The sequence below is a fragment of the Mesoplodon mirus genome, assembly GCF_964341445.2.
Source record: "Mesoplodon mirus genome assembly, chromosome: 16".
In the NCBI taxonomy this organism is placed as follows: Eukaryota; Metazoa; Chordata; class Mammalia; order Artiodactyla; family Ziphiidae; genus Mesoplodon; species Mesoplodon mirus.
Window position 1 is genome coordinate 32,688,072 of NC_138992.1, and position 14,708 is coordinate 32,702,779.

At 52.1% G+C, this 14,708-nt stretch overlaps 1 long non-coding RNA gene across 1 annotated transcript in view; it reads left to right on the forward strand.

The window, feature by feature from the left end:
* Window positions 1-525: 525 nt before the first annotated feature.
* Window positions 526-14,708, forward strand: part of LOC309791836 — an 18,201-nt gene continuing 4,018 nt past the window's right edge. The window contains exons 1-2 of the long non-coding RNA XR_014291569.1: window positions 526-960; window positions 3,356-3,451. This is a non-coding gene — a long non-coding RNA (uncharacterized lncRNA). The remainder of the gene's footprint in view (window positions 961-3,355; window positions 3,452-14,708) is intronic.

Sequence of the window (14,708 nt, forward strand, 5' to 3'; positions counted from 1 at the left end):
GCGGAGCCGGGACGCCGAGCGCAAGCCCCCGCCGCGGCCGAGCGGCCCCCGGGAGGACCCGGCTCCGCGCCCCGCGCCCCGCGTCTGGCTCCTCCCGCGCGCCCAGCGCCTCCTGCCTCCCGCCTTTCCCGCCTCCCGCCTCCCGCGCCTCCCGCGCCTCCCGCTCCCGCCCGCCTCCGGCACCCTCCTCCCCCGGCCCCAATCCAAGCTGACATCAGACGCTGGCCGCCCGGCCACCCTCTGAGTCAACAGTTTCCGAAGCTGAGCCCGCTGCCAGGGGCTGGGAGAGAGCGCTGCCTCCGGGGGAGGCGGTGCGGGGCTGGCCGGGGCTGGCATCCGCGGGAGGGTGGAGGTGGGTGGGGACCAGAGGAGCTTTTTACAAGAAGTCACGGGGGGTAGGGGAACCGAGAGGGTGAAAACCGCCCTGCGGAGCTGCCGGGGCGGGGAGGGAACCTGCGCCCGGAGCCACGTGCTGGAGCCGGCGCTGGGTGGGTGGCTTGGGGAGGCATGGGGGTGGGAGAGGCCCTTGCTGGGAAAGGCCCCAGGCCACGTTTCTGGGGGAGGAGAAGAACCGCGGGTGGACACGCTCGGCCCCAGGCCACCAGGGAACGTTCGTGTCTGGAGAACGCGGCCCAGATCCGTTTGATGGGAGCAGCTCTGGCCAAGCCTGGAGGGCTGGCCCTGCCTGCTTAGGGTTGGACCTGAATAAATGCACTGGCCTAACCCAGTGGCCTCCGCTGACCGCGGTGGGATGGGGTTAGGGCTGGAGGCACGTCCACCTCCCACCCCTCAAAGAGGATGTCTGTCCAAGGGTCAAAGAATTGGAGAGGCTGAGTAAGTTGAGGGTGGGTGGCTGCCCAGTGAAGGCGGAGGGAGTAGTAGGAAGAAGGAAGGAGGCGTAAAAAGAAGGAAGAAGAATTTTAAGAACATGCCAAGGACATAACTGCAGTCCTTGGAAAGGTGAGTTTCCTACTACCTGAGGAATCAGGCCAGAATCCTCAGAGGAAAGAAAATGGATTCGCTGCAGGAAGGAATGTGGAGCCTGGGCTTCTTCCTCTGAGTAAGAGGCTGGAGCCTCTGGGTGCTCTGGTCTGCCACTGTCCGTGTGGAGCACCCACTTTGAGAGGCTGCCTCCTGTGGCTCTAGGATGCTCAAGAAGGGCAAAAGACCCTTTAAAAAGCACCCACCTGCAGTGGCCTAAGCGGCACCTAGAAGCTTCCTTAACCCTGACAGTTTTCTCTGCCCTTGTCAGAAGGGAGAGGAGCCAGGAAGACAGAAAGGCAGCAAAGCTCCACAGGCACCTGGGTTTCCTCCTCTCCCACTCCATCCCACCTCACCCCACCCTCCCTTGACCCCCAAGATGAGCAAGACACAACTGCCATTAGTGGGCCTCCAGCTGCAATTTATTCTCAGTCTGTTTCTGGGATTTGACTTGCTGTTCTTTCCAAAGCCACGGCTCGACAAGTGATGCCAGCCCATGGAGGGGGTGTTGTGTCTCATCTTGCAGGCAGAAGTAGCACAACAGCTGGGTGAACCAAACCCATCCGGATCTGTCCAGAGCTGTTTGTCAGTATGGCCTCACAGGACCACGTGAGCTGCCTTTTGCCCCATGTGACCCCCATTCAAACTCAGGCAGAGCAAGGGCTCCCGGCCCCCTTCCCCTTGGGCAGCCTTCTCCCAAGTGTGTGGATGGGTGGCTCATTCCTGCCAGGTCAAAATAGCATTGAGCCAGACTTCTGGGAAGCTCTGTATTCCAGGCCTCTGTAGAAGAGCTAAAAATAACAGCTCTTGGGAAGCCAGGGGGTCTAATTTGCTGAGGTGGGACAAGATGCAGAGCCCTGTGACGTCAAAGGGCAGAAATACTGGCTGGGGATTGGTATGGAAAGTGTTAGTAGCAGGAGGTCCTGGGCCCTGTGTGGTTGCCCTTCGGGGAAGTTGGTGGGCTGGACCAGTGGGGGTTATCCTAGGAGGCTAAGGCCAGGTGCAGAATGGGGTCTGTGGCCGGATACTTAAGCCACAAACACTGCAACCCCCAACTTCCACTTTTTTTTTCATGCTGAGAACTCTCTTGGTAGAGGCTGCTTCCTCCACTGTTTCAAATTCTGATTTCTCATGTATCTGTCAGAGAGACAGTTATCACGATCTGGGTGAAGCTCTTTTCTGCCATTCCACAATCTGCGGACTTGTAGCCCTCCACACCAGCACTGTAACCCTTACCATGCTTTGCTTGGCCTGAGAGGTTTTGCTCTCTTCAACTTCCCTCTCTACCCAGAGGCCTACTGGGAGGCCCAGAGTTTCATCTTTGCAACTCGCACTTGGTGGAACTCCTGGGGAAGTGAATTAGCTGTCAACTCTGCCCTCCTCTGCCCCACGCTTGGCCTGATAGCCTCCTTTGTGTCTGAGGGCACTTCCTGTTTGCTGTGTCTGCTGCTTCCACGAGAGCTTCTTCCTGGGTTTTGACCCAACCTGCTCTTTGCCTGACGGTTCTGCCCAGCCTCTGGGACCCTGGCTTGTTACCCTGATTGACACCTGGCAGCTGTTCAGCAGGGAGAGCTGCACCTTCCCTTAGCAGCTGGAACTAGGGCAAAGGGTCGATGGCACCTAAGTGTACTTCACTAAAGCCAGCCAGCCCGTCGCGTGTGCCTGCACATCCAGGAATGCAGGTGGACCCAACTGAAGCTAACATGTCATGGGTAAAGCCACAGTCATACAAAAAATAAGGGCTGCAACCCTTCACAAAACTTTTTTCAAAGCATACCATTAAATATGAGATTCCTGGTATGTATTTAGAGGGCTCATTTTCCTTGCAACTTCTGAGGAATAGATATATTGAAAGTGAGATACAAAATTAGATGAATTAGCAGAGATCAGACTATTTTCAGGGGTCGTGTAACAAAGTTCTGAATTACTGCAGATGCCAGAAAAGTTGGAGATGAAATTGAGCCGAACGAGGAATATCTGCCTCAAAAGATTTGGCGTAACGCCTCAAAACATCTGGCATCCCTTGGTAGCGTTTATCACTCCACTGAAAAGCTGACCTTCTCCAGCCATCCTTGACCACGTAATGGAGCAGAGAGCGGGGGACTGTGTGTCAGAAAATATGGTTCCGTCTCTGGCTCTGCCGTGTCTGAGCTCTGCTACCTTGGGTCACCTGCTGATCTGTCTGTGCCTTGGTTTCTTCTCCTGTAAAATAGAGATCCTTATACCTACCTCTTAGGGCTCTTGTGAGGACCAGAGGAGGTAATTGACACTTGGTGGGTGCTCAGTAAAGGGTAGCTTAAAATGTTTTAGACTTTCTAACTGTTGGGATAACAACTTCCTTAAGTGTGTAATCTTCTCCATTGGGCTTCTTTAGGTTTAGGTTCTGTCCAGGGTCAAGAAGGTCAAACTGAGAGAGCGTTGAGCTCTTTTTCAGAAGCCACTGGAGCAAAGACCAACATCTCTAGGAGAGGTAAGGAATTTAAGAGCAGCACACTCTGCTAACCAATCGTGGGTTTCAGGCCTGAGAGAAACCTGATAATGAATCATTCTGAGGCCTAATCAGTGACACAGATGACCTTTGCCCAGACACTGGCATGTCTGAGCTGCTGAACGAGGCTTTAGTGCAGGAGGTGTTGAAAGAGCCTAATAAATACTTCCTCACTGAGTCAAATCCAAGAGTTTGAAGACAAATGCAAAGTTTATATTTTGTGTGCCCCTTGACCGTGTTAGATGTTACCCTGAGGGAAAACATAAACCAGACCCTGCTCTAGTGTTTGATGGGTCCCAGAGCCACATGCCGGGCCCTGGACTCTTGCTCCTGTGAATGGGAGCAGGTAATGTTCCCAGGAAGGACAGATTAATGGGCTGCATTGGACATCCTTTGGAGAGGGAGTAAGAACTGTCCTTTGCACCTCACCTCAGCTCTTTCTGGCGCATCTGACACCAATCCAGGGAACATATGGTATATTAGTCTCCTAGGACTGCATAACCAAGCAGCACAAACTGAGTATCTCGAAACAACAGAAATGCATTTGCTCAGAGTCCTGGAGGCTGGAGGTTTGAAATCAAGGTATCAGCAGGGCCCTGCTCCCTCTTGAGACTCTGGGTGGACTCCTTCCTTGGCTCTTCCTAGCTTCCTAGCTTCAGATAGCTGGCAATCCTTGGCATTCCTTGGCCTGCAGCTACATCACTCCAATCTCTACCTCTGTTAGCCTGTGGTGTTCTATGTGCGTCTTCATACGGCAATCTCCTCTTTATTAGAACCCCAGTCATTCTGGATAAGGGCCCACCCTAATAGCCTCTTCTTAACTTGTTACACCTGCAAAGACCCTGTTTCCAAATAAGGTCACATCCACAGGTGCTGGGGGATTAGGATTTTACAGTATCTTTTTTAGGGAAAACAATTCAACCCATAACATATGGTGAGAGCGATACCTTTGATAAACAGGCTGCTGCACAGGCTGAGAAGGTTGTCAACATGGGCATTCTGCCCTGTGCCAGCAAGGGGGCAAATTGGGACAGCAAGTTGGCAGTCCATCTATCAGGAACCTCAGAAACATTCATATCCTTTAATCCAGTGATTCACAACTAGGAATCCAGCTGTAGGAAGTCATCAAAAATGTTGATAAAACCTTATGCACAGAGGTATTCATCTCAATGTTGTTTATAATAATTATTAGAAACAACTTCAATGTCCAGCAGTTAGGGATGGTTATTAAAATAAGCCACATCCTCATGAGGGGGGGTGTTATATAGCCTTTAGAAATGATATTTCCAGAAAAAAATTTGTAACATGGGAAAAAAAATGAAATAAAATGATATATTCTATATTTTGTCAACTTTATAAAAAATATACAAGGAAGAAAAACATCAACATAATGTTAGAAGTCTCCCCCCTTCTTGTGAGAGATTATGAGTGATTTTAAAAAATTATTATTATGGCATTATATATATTCTCTGCATTAGCTTTATAACCAAGGAGAAAAGACCCTAATGTTATTTTTAAAATAGATATATAAATAGTTTCCTGGAATATACATTCCAGGGACGTTCTGGCTGGGAGGAGAGTAGCAGCTGCTGGGTGTCCAGCTGATTTCTGTGTTTATAAGCCATAGCCGTAACCCTCTAGAGCTTCTCAGCATGTAGTTGGATGGCTCCTTGCCTCAGAATTACCCATGATGCTTATTTAAAAATGCAGAATTCTAGGCCCAACCCTAGGCCTACTAAATCAGGATCTCTGGGCTCAGGGCCCAGGAATTTGCATTCTTACAGGCTCTGCACACTTGAGTTTGAATTCTCCTTGCCTTAGAGGCTGTGGACAACCCACTCATCAGTAATCCAGCATGGTTTCTCACATCAGTCACTTTTGCTTTGAAGAGAAATTATTCTCTTTATAAAGTTCATTCTTGGTTGTGCCTAAGACGGGAAGCTGCAAAACATATTCAAAAGAATAGAAAATTCATAATTGTATTATATTTTGGAACTCAGTAACAGCAGGCTGTGTTTCCTAATTTACATTAGGCTAATAATTAAAACGAGTTAACATTCCCAGACTCTACCCTAGGTTGGAATTGAGTAGCTGCAGGAGGACATCAACCCACAGGGAAAGCTTTACCCTATTGACAAGTGGATATTCCACGTGCCGTTAGTTGAGAATCGTAATTATAGACATGATTACTTTTAACTCACAACCTGAGGTGTCCTTTATTGACTGGTTTAGGGGAGCGCTATCAGAGGACAGTAGAAAGTTCTCCACTTTGAGGTGTGTGCTGGCTCAGAGCAGGAGCTGGCTGAGAAAGCCCTCCCAGCCCTCTGGGGCTGTGACTTGTCCAGACTCAGGGGAGCTGTAACTGCTGGGTTGGGGGAGGGGCAGCAGCTGTGCAATTTCAGCCATCTCGTCAGTAGGTGAAACTCAACACCGCAAAGAGGCAATAATTCAGGGTATTAGTCCACACTTGTTGCTTCCGGAGGTGGTCACAGCCTCCTAGGAGAAAAGATGAGCCATCCTGAGAATGAAGACAGCTCCAGGTGGGAGCTGTAAGAAAAAAGGGCATCTAGCCTCCTGGCAGGGACCATATCCCCGCTCTGCGCCCTCTCGCCCTCTCGTAGAATAGATGGCTTCAGGCTGTAGGACCCCGCACCTGATCCGCGCTGTTTGGGCGGGAAGAGGGCCACAGGAGGTGGGTGAAGTGCGTGGCCCCTTTTAATAACACCTTCCATTTGTGCTGTGTCATAATCCCCAGGGCTCTGGCAGTACCGGATCGCCCCGCGGTGGGAAATGAGACCTGGATGGGCAGGGCTGTCGTCAGCTCACCAACTCAGGGAGGCCCGAGTAGTGGGGCTGAGAGTCGGGCTCTGGGGAGCACAGGGCAGGAGGTCAGGCCAGTTGTGCCTTCTTCCCTGCGGCATCGGGAGGGAGAGAGCAGAGGAAGGCAGCCAAAAGGGTTAGGACCCATCAAGGAGGAAAAACTGTAAAAGGAAGCCCTGTAACTTTCATACAACATGTAATTAACTCTCAGCAGAAGATGCCACGGATTCATAATGGGAGCCGACAGCGGGGGAGGAAGGTTCTGACAAGCATGAGATTTCTTGGGGGTTTTGTTTTTTTTTTTCAATTTAATTTTTAAAGGAACACGAACAGTTGCAATTATAATCGTGGACCTTCAGTGATAGTGTCTCCCCAGCAGCAAGCCAGCTTATGCTGTCTGCCACCCTACCCAGGCAGGATGAGCAGGAAGGGCTTTTCTGCCTGGCGCTCTCTCCAGGCACCTGGTGCCCCAGGGTGGGTCTGTCAGCAGCCCCTGCTCTGTCAGCCTGCCCAGCCCGTGGGTCTGTCCCAGAGCCCTCTCTTCTCCGTGACAGCTGTCCTTGGAGTCACCCTGGTCTCCAGCCAGGGGCTCCCAGGGTCGCCCTTCTGGCAAAGCCCAGGCCTCCTCCTAGTGCCCTGACCTCAGTAGGGTGGCTGCACCCCATGAGGAAAGGAAGTGCAGCTGGAGAGGAAAGGCAGGGAGCCCCGGGGTGGGATGGCTGCAGGTGGGCAGTGCCTGGACGTCCGCCAGAACAAACGGGGCCAACGTTCTCCCAGACACAAAGGGCTCTCTGTGCGGGACACACCCAGCCCCGTGTACAATCTGGGAGGCTCACGTTTCCTAACACAAAGGAGGCCCATTCCCAGACAGTCCTGGGTGTGGCCTGTAGGCTGAACCCTGCTGGGCAGAGCCCCTGTGACCCATCTGGATGGGTGACTTCAGTCCTCATTATGCTCTGGTCTGCACATGAGGATGGAGAGGGGCCGCTTAACTCCACAGGACATTGGGCAACTGCCTTTTCTTCCTCTGGGAAAGAGGCTGTGAACTATGAAGAAGACATTCATTTATTTTTTTTTCCCTTAAAATGTATTTATTTATTTTGGGCTGCTGTTGGGTCTTCATTGCTGCTCACGGGCTTTCTCTAGTTGGGGCGAGCGGGGGCTACTCTTCATTGCGGTGCGCCGGCTTCTCATTGCGGTGGCTTCTCTTGTTGCGGAGCACGGGCTCTAGGTGCGCAGGCGTCAGTAGTTGTGGCTTGCGGGCTCTAGAGAGCAGGCTCAGTAGTTGTGGCGCACGAGCTTAGTGGCTCCACGGCATGTGGGATCTTCCTGGACCAGGGCTCAAACCCGTGTCCCCTGCATTCTTAACCATTGCACCACCAGGGAGGTCCCGAGGACATTCATTTATTGAACATATATTTCTTGGGCACCATCTAGGTGCCAGCAAATAAAACAGACAAAATTTCCTGCTCTTAAGAGCTTACGTTTGACACAGAAGCATAGGCGCTTCTCCTCTGCATTCGTTTCCTAGGGCTGCTGTAACAGAGTACCACAGATTGGGTGGCTTAAGCAACAGAAATGTATTTTCTCACAGTTCTAGAGATTAGAAATCCAGGATCAAGGTCTGGGCAGGGTTGGTTCCCTCTGAGAGGCTGTGAGGCCTGTAAGGGCAAGTCTGTTCCAGGCTTTCCCCTCACTTCTGGTGGGTGCTGGCAATCTTTGGTGTTCCTTGATGTACAGCTGCAGCACCCCAACTTCTGCCTGCATCTTCACATGGTGTTCTCCCTTTGTGTCTCTTTATCCAAATTCCCCCCCCACCCTCTTTTTTTTTTTTGCTGTACGCGGGCCTCTCACTGTTGTGGCCTCTCCCGTTGCGAAGCGCAGGCTCCGGACGCACAGGCTCAGCAGCCACGGCTCACGGGCCCAGCCGCTCCGCGGCATATGGGATCCTCCCAGACCGGGGCACGAACCCGTATCCCCTGCATCGGCAGGCGGACTCTCAACCACTGCGCCACCAGGGAGGCCCCCCCACCCTCTTTTTTTTTGCGGTACGCGGACCTCTCACTGCTGCGGCCTCTCCCGTTGCGGAGCACAGGCTCCGGACGCGCAGGCTCAGCGGCCATGGCTCACGGGCCCAGCTGCTCTGCCGCATGTGGGATCCTCCCGGACCGGGGCACGAACCCGTATCCCCTGCATCGGCAGGCAGACTCTCAACCACTGCACCACCAGGGAAGCCCCAAATTTCCCCTTTTTATAAAGACACCAATGGTGTTAAATTAGAGCCCACCCTAATGACCTCATTAACTTGATCATCTCTGGAAAGACTTTATCTTCAACAAAGGTCACATTCTGAGCTACTAAGGGTTAGGACTCCGACATGTCTTCTTTTTTTGAGGGTGGACATAATTCAAGCCATAACAGCCTCTATGGAGAAGTGCAGGAAAGTATGCAGGAGAGTCATTTGCCTTTGAGGTGCCTGCAGGCTCCTGCTTCCTCAAGGTCTCTCGTGAATACATCTGATGGGTGGAACCTGGGTCATGAATCTGTGCCCCACTGCAAGGCAGGCTGGGAAATTGAGTTTCTGGCTTCTTACCTTGGGGAGGATGGACATCTAATGTGGGATCTTACCCAAACACAGGAAGCGCATTCAAAGGATTCATGCAAAGGTGGCCACAAAACACGAGAAATCTACTATGCAGGTGCTTTCAGATTTTCTCCAAGGGGACCCAAAAGCATGGAATGAGAACAACAGCATCAATGTCTCGTCTGCCCTTTAATGCCTGGTATTGTGTGCTGCCCACTGCAGAGACCAAATGTGGGTGACCACAGAGGACATCTGGCCAGTCTACATAATAGCAAACAACTAACATTTAGTAAGCATTTACTATGTGCCAGGAGATTTTCTAAGCTCCTTACATGCATTGCCTCATTTAATCCTCACAACAGCCTTATGAAATAGCAATGATGATTAGCCCCTTTCACAGATGAGAGAACTGAGGTACAGAGAAGTTAAGTAACTTAGCTACTAGGTGAGAGGGCCAGTATTAGAACCCAGCCATTTCAATCTGAGACTGAGAGCTTAGCCACCGTGCTCCCTAAGAGCACAGTGATGGAAGAAGATGATGAGAGATGGAAGCCAGGCTTTAGGGCAGGTGGGTGAGTGCTATTAAGCCATTGCCCAGATGTCAACCTGGGAGCTCACTGGAGCCACCCCTGGATGGCATATACATTGTCTCACACTGTCTGAGCCAAGGTGGGTGTGATGTTGGCCTGAGGCACCTTGACAAAGTCCTCGGGAATCCTGGGAGAGAGAGGCGTGGGGAGAGGCAGGAAGGAGGGGGAGGGGGGAGCCTGCAGCTGGGGTGCTGCAGGACTGGCCCAGGAGGTCCTGCCTGGCGTGGCTGAGGATGGCCTACGTCCAGGATGCAGGGGGCTGGGCAGGGGCTGGCTCTCCTGAGAGGCAGGGAGAGCCCAAACTGGGCCCTTGCCAAGGTGCTGCCTGGAGAGGGCCAGATGTTCCCAAAAGTTCTTCCCCAGTGACCTGGAGGAACAGCTGGGCCTTGGAGGGGCCGGGTGGCTGCCAGGGCAGACCCTCCATGTTGAGGTGCATTTGGAAAGTGGTTCAGATCCCTGACACATAGCCAGAGGCAGAGACCTGGGACCTCTGTGCCTGCCCTGGGGGAAGCCTTGGCCACGCCCTACTCCTGCAACTCTGGATGTTGGAACATTGCTGTTTCTAATACTTTGGGGGGGGAAATGTGGGAAAGGGGGCAGTAGGAGACAAAAGTCATGGGACATATTTCCGCAGCCCCAAGCATGTTCAGCTGGAGACCTTCTGAGGCCCTGGCCCTTAGGATTGGGCCTTGAACCTCATACACTCCAATCCAGAGTATAATTTCAAGAGTGTCCATACACCAGGGGTGTCTTGTCATTCACCAGTCAGCCCTCCTCTCGAGAAAGCTGGGACCAGCCTAGCAGCTTCCCTTTACAAAGGGAAATAGGGGACAAGGAGGTAGCTGGGCTTTTCTTAAAACGAACAGAAGACAAAGGTAGAGTATTTTCCTCAACAGCTTTGATAATAAGGTAAGGATAGCGTGGTTTCCTATATACTGGCAGGATGTTTCCAAAACATACAAGGGTAACAAAAATAAGAAAGAAACGTGAAGGAAAAGAAATTTTCCACTAGAGGTTTTTATTTTCATTTTTTTGGAGGTTTTCATTACAGTAGGTCACTGTGAAATACAGAGTTAATAAGATAGATCAGCTTCAGAAATGTATGCAAACATCAGTAGTGTTCCAGAGTTTTAAAACCAGGTTAATATCTACAATAACATGAAAAATACCAATGCCTCGCATGTGCCCTGATGTTCAGTTATCTTCCCATAGATAAGAAGCAGAGAAGAGGGACATTCTTAAAATTTAAAGAATGAGGTGAGGCCAGGGTTGCCAGATAAAATACAAGATGGCCTGTTACATTTGAATTCCAGATAAAACAACGAATATTTTGTTAGTATAAAACCATGTTCTGAATATTGCATGGGACATGCCTCTACTAAAAAATTATTTGTCATTTATCTGAGATTTAAATTGAACCGGCCATCATGTATTTTCTTTGGCTCAATCTGGCAACCTCATGTGGGCCTCTATCCACCCCAGTAGGGGAAGGCAGAGAAGTGACTTCTGGAAAAGAGTCTGGCAGGCATACGCCTCGTGTCGGGGACTCCAGGGAGACCAGGCCTACAGCTCCAGGGCTGCCGTGTACGGCCCTGGGAAAAGGCCCTGAGCCTCTTCTCAGAGATCTCCCTGGGGGGAACAAGCAGGGCCCAACAGCTGCAGAAGGAAGCCTTGAAAACAACCTGGAAACAATTCAGCCTTCTGGCAGCTGCCAACACATCTACAAGTGCACCAGGGCTCCCAGACCACACGCCGGGCCACCTCCCGCAGTCTTGAGAGGTCACCCTGACCTCCCTGGGGTATAGTAACACTGAGCCACACCTGAGCTGACCCTGTAAACGCCCCAGCCTGCACTGACCTCTCCTTCAGGTCTGCCTCTGTCAGCCCTGCTCACGCTGGCTGAATTTCCCCACATTCTCTGGGGTTGAGATCATCGAATACCCACGGGCCTTTCCTGCAAGGCTGAAGTGCCAATCCCTGGGCATTAGCTGGGTGACTAGTTATTTGTGTGCTGCCCACAGGTAACCTAGGGAGGGGAAGTGTGGGCACCTGCTGCCCAGGAGCCCTGGGAAATCACTGGGTGAGAGAGTCCAGCAGTCTCTCCCCAGAAGGTGAGTGGAGCCTCCCTGCCTGAGGGCTCTGGGCGAGCTGCAGACCCTCCAGCCTCGCAGGCCCCCTGCTATGCTAGCTCTGCTGAGGGGCAGGTCTCCTCATGGCTTTCCTCCCAGGGCTGTGTGGCAGCTGTTCTCCTGTCCTTTCCCAGAGAACAGGGAGGGAAGAAGGAAGGAGAAAAAGGGGCAGGCCTGCCCTGGGAAGTTTCAGCTTGAATGTTGGACCGGAGCACTCACTGGAGTGCTGAGAAAGGAAGGAAGGAAGGACATCCTGTGAGCAGAGCATGGCTTTGATAAGCATCTCTTGTGAGGTGCGTTTAGTCCCATTTTCACAGAAGATGAAACTGAGGCCCGGGGAGTTTGTGGAACTTTCCTCAGGTCACACAGAAAATGCTAGACTCAGAACTCACAGCCAGACCACTCTGATTCTTTTTTTTTTTTTAATATTTATGTATTTATTTATTTGGCTGTATCGGGTCTTAGTTGTGGCACGCGGGATCTTTTGTTGAGCAGTGCGGCTTCTCTCTACTTGGTGTGTGTGGGATCTAGAGTGCGCAGGCTTAGTTGCCCCGCGGCATGTGGGATCTTAGTTCCCTGACCGGGGATTGAACCTGCGTTCCCTGCATTGGAAGGCAGATTCTTAACCACTGGACCACCAGGGAAGTCCCGAGACCACTCTGATTCTTAAACCTGGGCCCATTCTATTGCTCTTTGCTACCCAGGAGAGTCCTGATCTAGCTCAGGAGGAAATATAGCTACTGTCAACTCTGTTATTCTACTATGTCAGGTTCCAGCCCCCTCCACTACCCCCAAGCTTGGCTCATGACTGTGAAATTTCCACTAGAAAATAATGCTGAAAGGAAACAGCTGTACTTCTCTGTGACACGCCAGGACCCCCATCTCCTGGGCTCGTAACCCTCCTGTCACAGAGCTGAGTGAACGCGCTGGGCGAGGCTGTGGTGCTCTCGGCAGCACGTTGGGAATTGCCCCCAGTCCCCACTCTCGTGGGGCTCATTTGGTAATTCCTGACAGGCTGAAAACCAGCCTCTTAAACCCAGCCTGTGTGCTTGGTTGAGTCTGGTGAAACTGGAACATATAGGCCCCCATGATGCTCCCACCCTCATCCCCAGGGGTTACTCTGAGTTGTCCCTGCCCCCTTAGCCCTCCTCAGATGTCTCCCACAGAGGGCTCAAGCCTTCCTTATCTTGGGCATTTCTCAAGTCTCTGGCACTCCCGCCACCTTGGGTCCCTATTCCTCCCCCTCAACACCTCACAGTAGGATGAAAAGAAACGTCTGTGTGTGGTAGGGAGAGAGTGGGGGCTGAGAGGGAAGGGAGAGAGCTCTGTTTCTTCTGATCATGAACTTACTTTTTTAAAACTTTATTTTATTTTTTAATAAATTTATTAATTTAATTTATTTATTTTTGGCTGCTGTTGGGTCTTCATTGCTGCTCACGGGCTTTCTCTAGTTGGGGCGAGCGGGGTCGTCTCTTCGTTGCGGTGCGCGGGCTTCTCATCGCGGTGGCTTCTCTTGTTGCGGAGCACGGGCTCTAGGTGCGCAGGCGTCAGTCGTTGCGGCACGCGGGCTCCAGAGCGCAGGCGTCAGTGGTTGCGGCGCCGCGGGCTCCAGAGCGCAGGCGTCAGTGGTTGCAGCGCCGCGGGCTCCAGAACGCAGGCGTCAGCCGTTGCGGTGCCGCGGGCTCCAGAGCGCAGGCGTCAGTCGTTGCGGTACGCGGACTCCAGAGCGCAGGCGTCAGTAGTTGCGGCTCGTGGGCTCCAGAGCGCAGGCGTCAGTAGTTGGCTTAGTAGCGCACGGGCATAGTTGCTCCGCGGCGTGTGGGATCTTCCCGGCAGGGCTCGAGCCCATTTCCCCCGCATTGGCAGGCGGATTCTCAACCACTGCGCCACCAGGGAAGTCCCGAACTTCTTTACTGACTCATGCATGTGTATTGGCTGGATGCGGAAACACAGGAGGAGATGGAGGCTGGACGTGGTAGTACCAGCCAGGTCCCCACACGGCCCAGGCTCTTGGCTCAAAGCCTGTTCCCAGACATTTGTTAACCAAACTACATTAAAAAGGACTTCCAAGCTCTACTTGCACCTCCTCTGCTGAGGATTGACTCAGTAGCATTTCTCAGAAACACCTTTCTTCTGTCACATCTTGCAGCTCCTCTAAGCCTCCAGAAACGTCCAGCCTACGCAATGTCTTCTCTTGTTGGAGTGTGGCTCTTGGAGCCCGACTGCCTGGGTTCACGTCCTGGCTCTGAACCGTCTCATACTTGGGCGCATTCCTTAATCTCTGCCTCAGATACGGGGATTAGAGCATCTACAGCCTAAAGTTGTTGGGATTACAATGTCAACAGCCATAAAAGACTTAAAATAGTAGCTGGTACATCGTAAGTACTATATTAGTGTTAGCAGCCATCATTATTTTTATTATGATGATGATTCTCTCATCTCTTCCCTTCAACATCGCCAGTCCCATCTTTTTTTTTTTTTTTTTTTGTGGTACGCGGGCCTCTCACTGTTGTGGCCTTTCCCGTTGCGGAGCACAGGCTCCAGACGCGCAGGCTCAGCGGCCATGGCTCACAGGCCTAGCCGCTCCGAGGGATGTGGGATCTTCCCGGACCGGGGCACGAACCCGTGTCCCCTGCATCGGCAGGCGGACTCTCAACCACTGGGCCACCAGGGAAGCCCTCCAGTCCCATCTTTATCAATGTACTGTCCTCCTGAAGCCTCGGTGGCTGAACAGAGCCGTCCTTATAGGGTGGTGTGAGAGGACCTGGAAGGCTTCAGACTCTCACATGGAGATGAACCTGTGCCTGATGTCTGAGAAGGTGTAGGGACCCCTACAGATGGTTCTGAGGTGGGAAGGAGCAAGTCGCCCTCCACTGTACTGAACGAAGGGGGACCCACTTGCAGCAGGGGGCGTATCTCCTGGTGGTGACGGAGCTTCTTCGGCTTTGGGTTCAAACAGTTTAGTTCAGGGGCAAACTCGTCAGTCAGAGAAATGCTGAACGTGTCCAGGTGGAGGTGAAACCGCACAACTCAGATGGGACTTGAACCCAGCCAAAATTCTGATTGGGACTTGAACCCACTGTCTTTTAATTGAAATCACACACATGGTCTCAGGA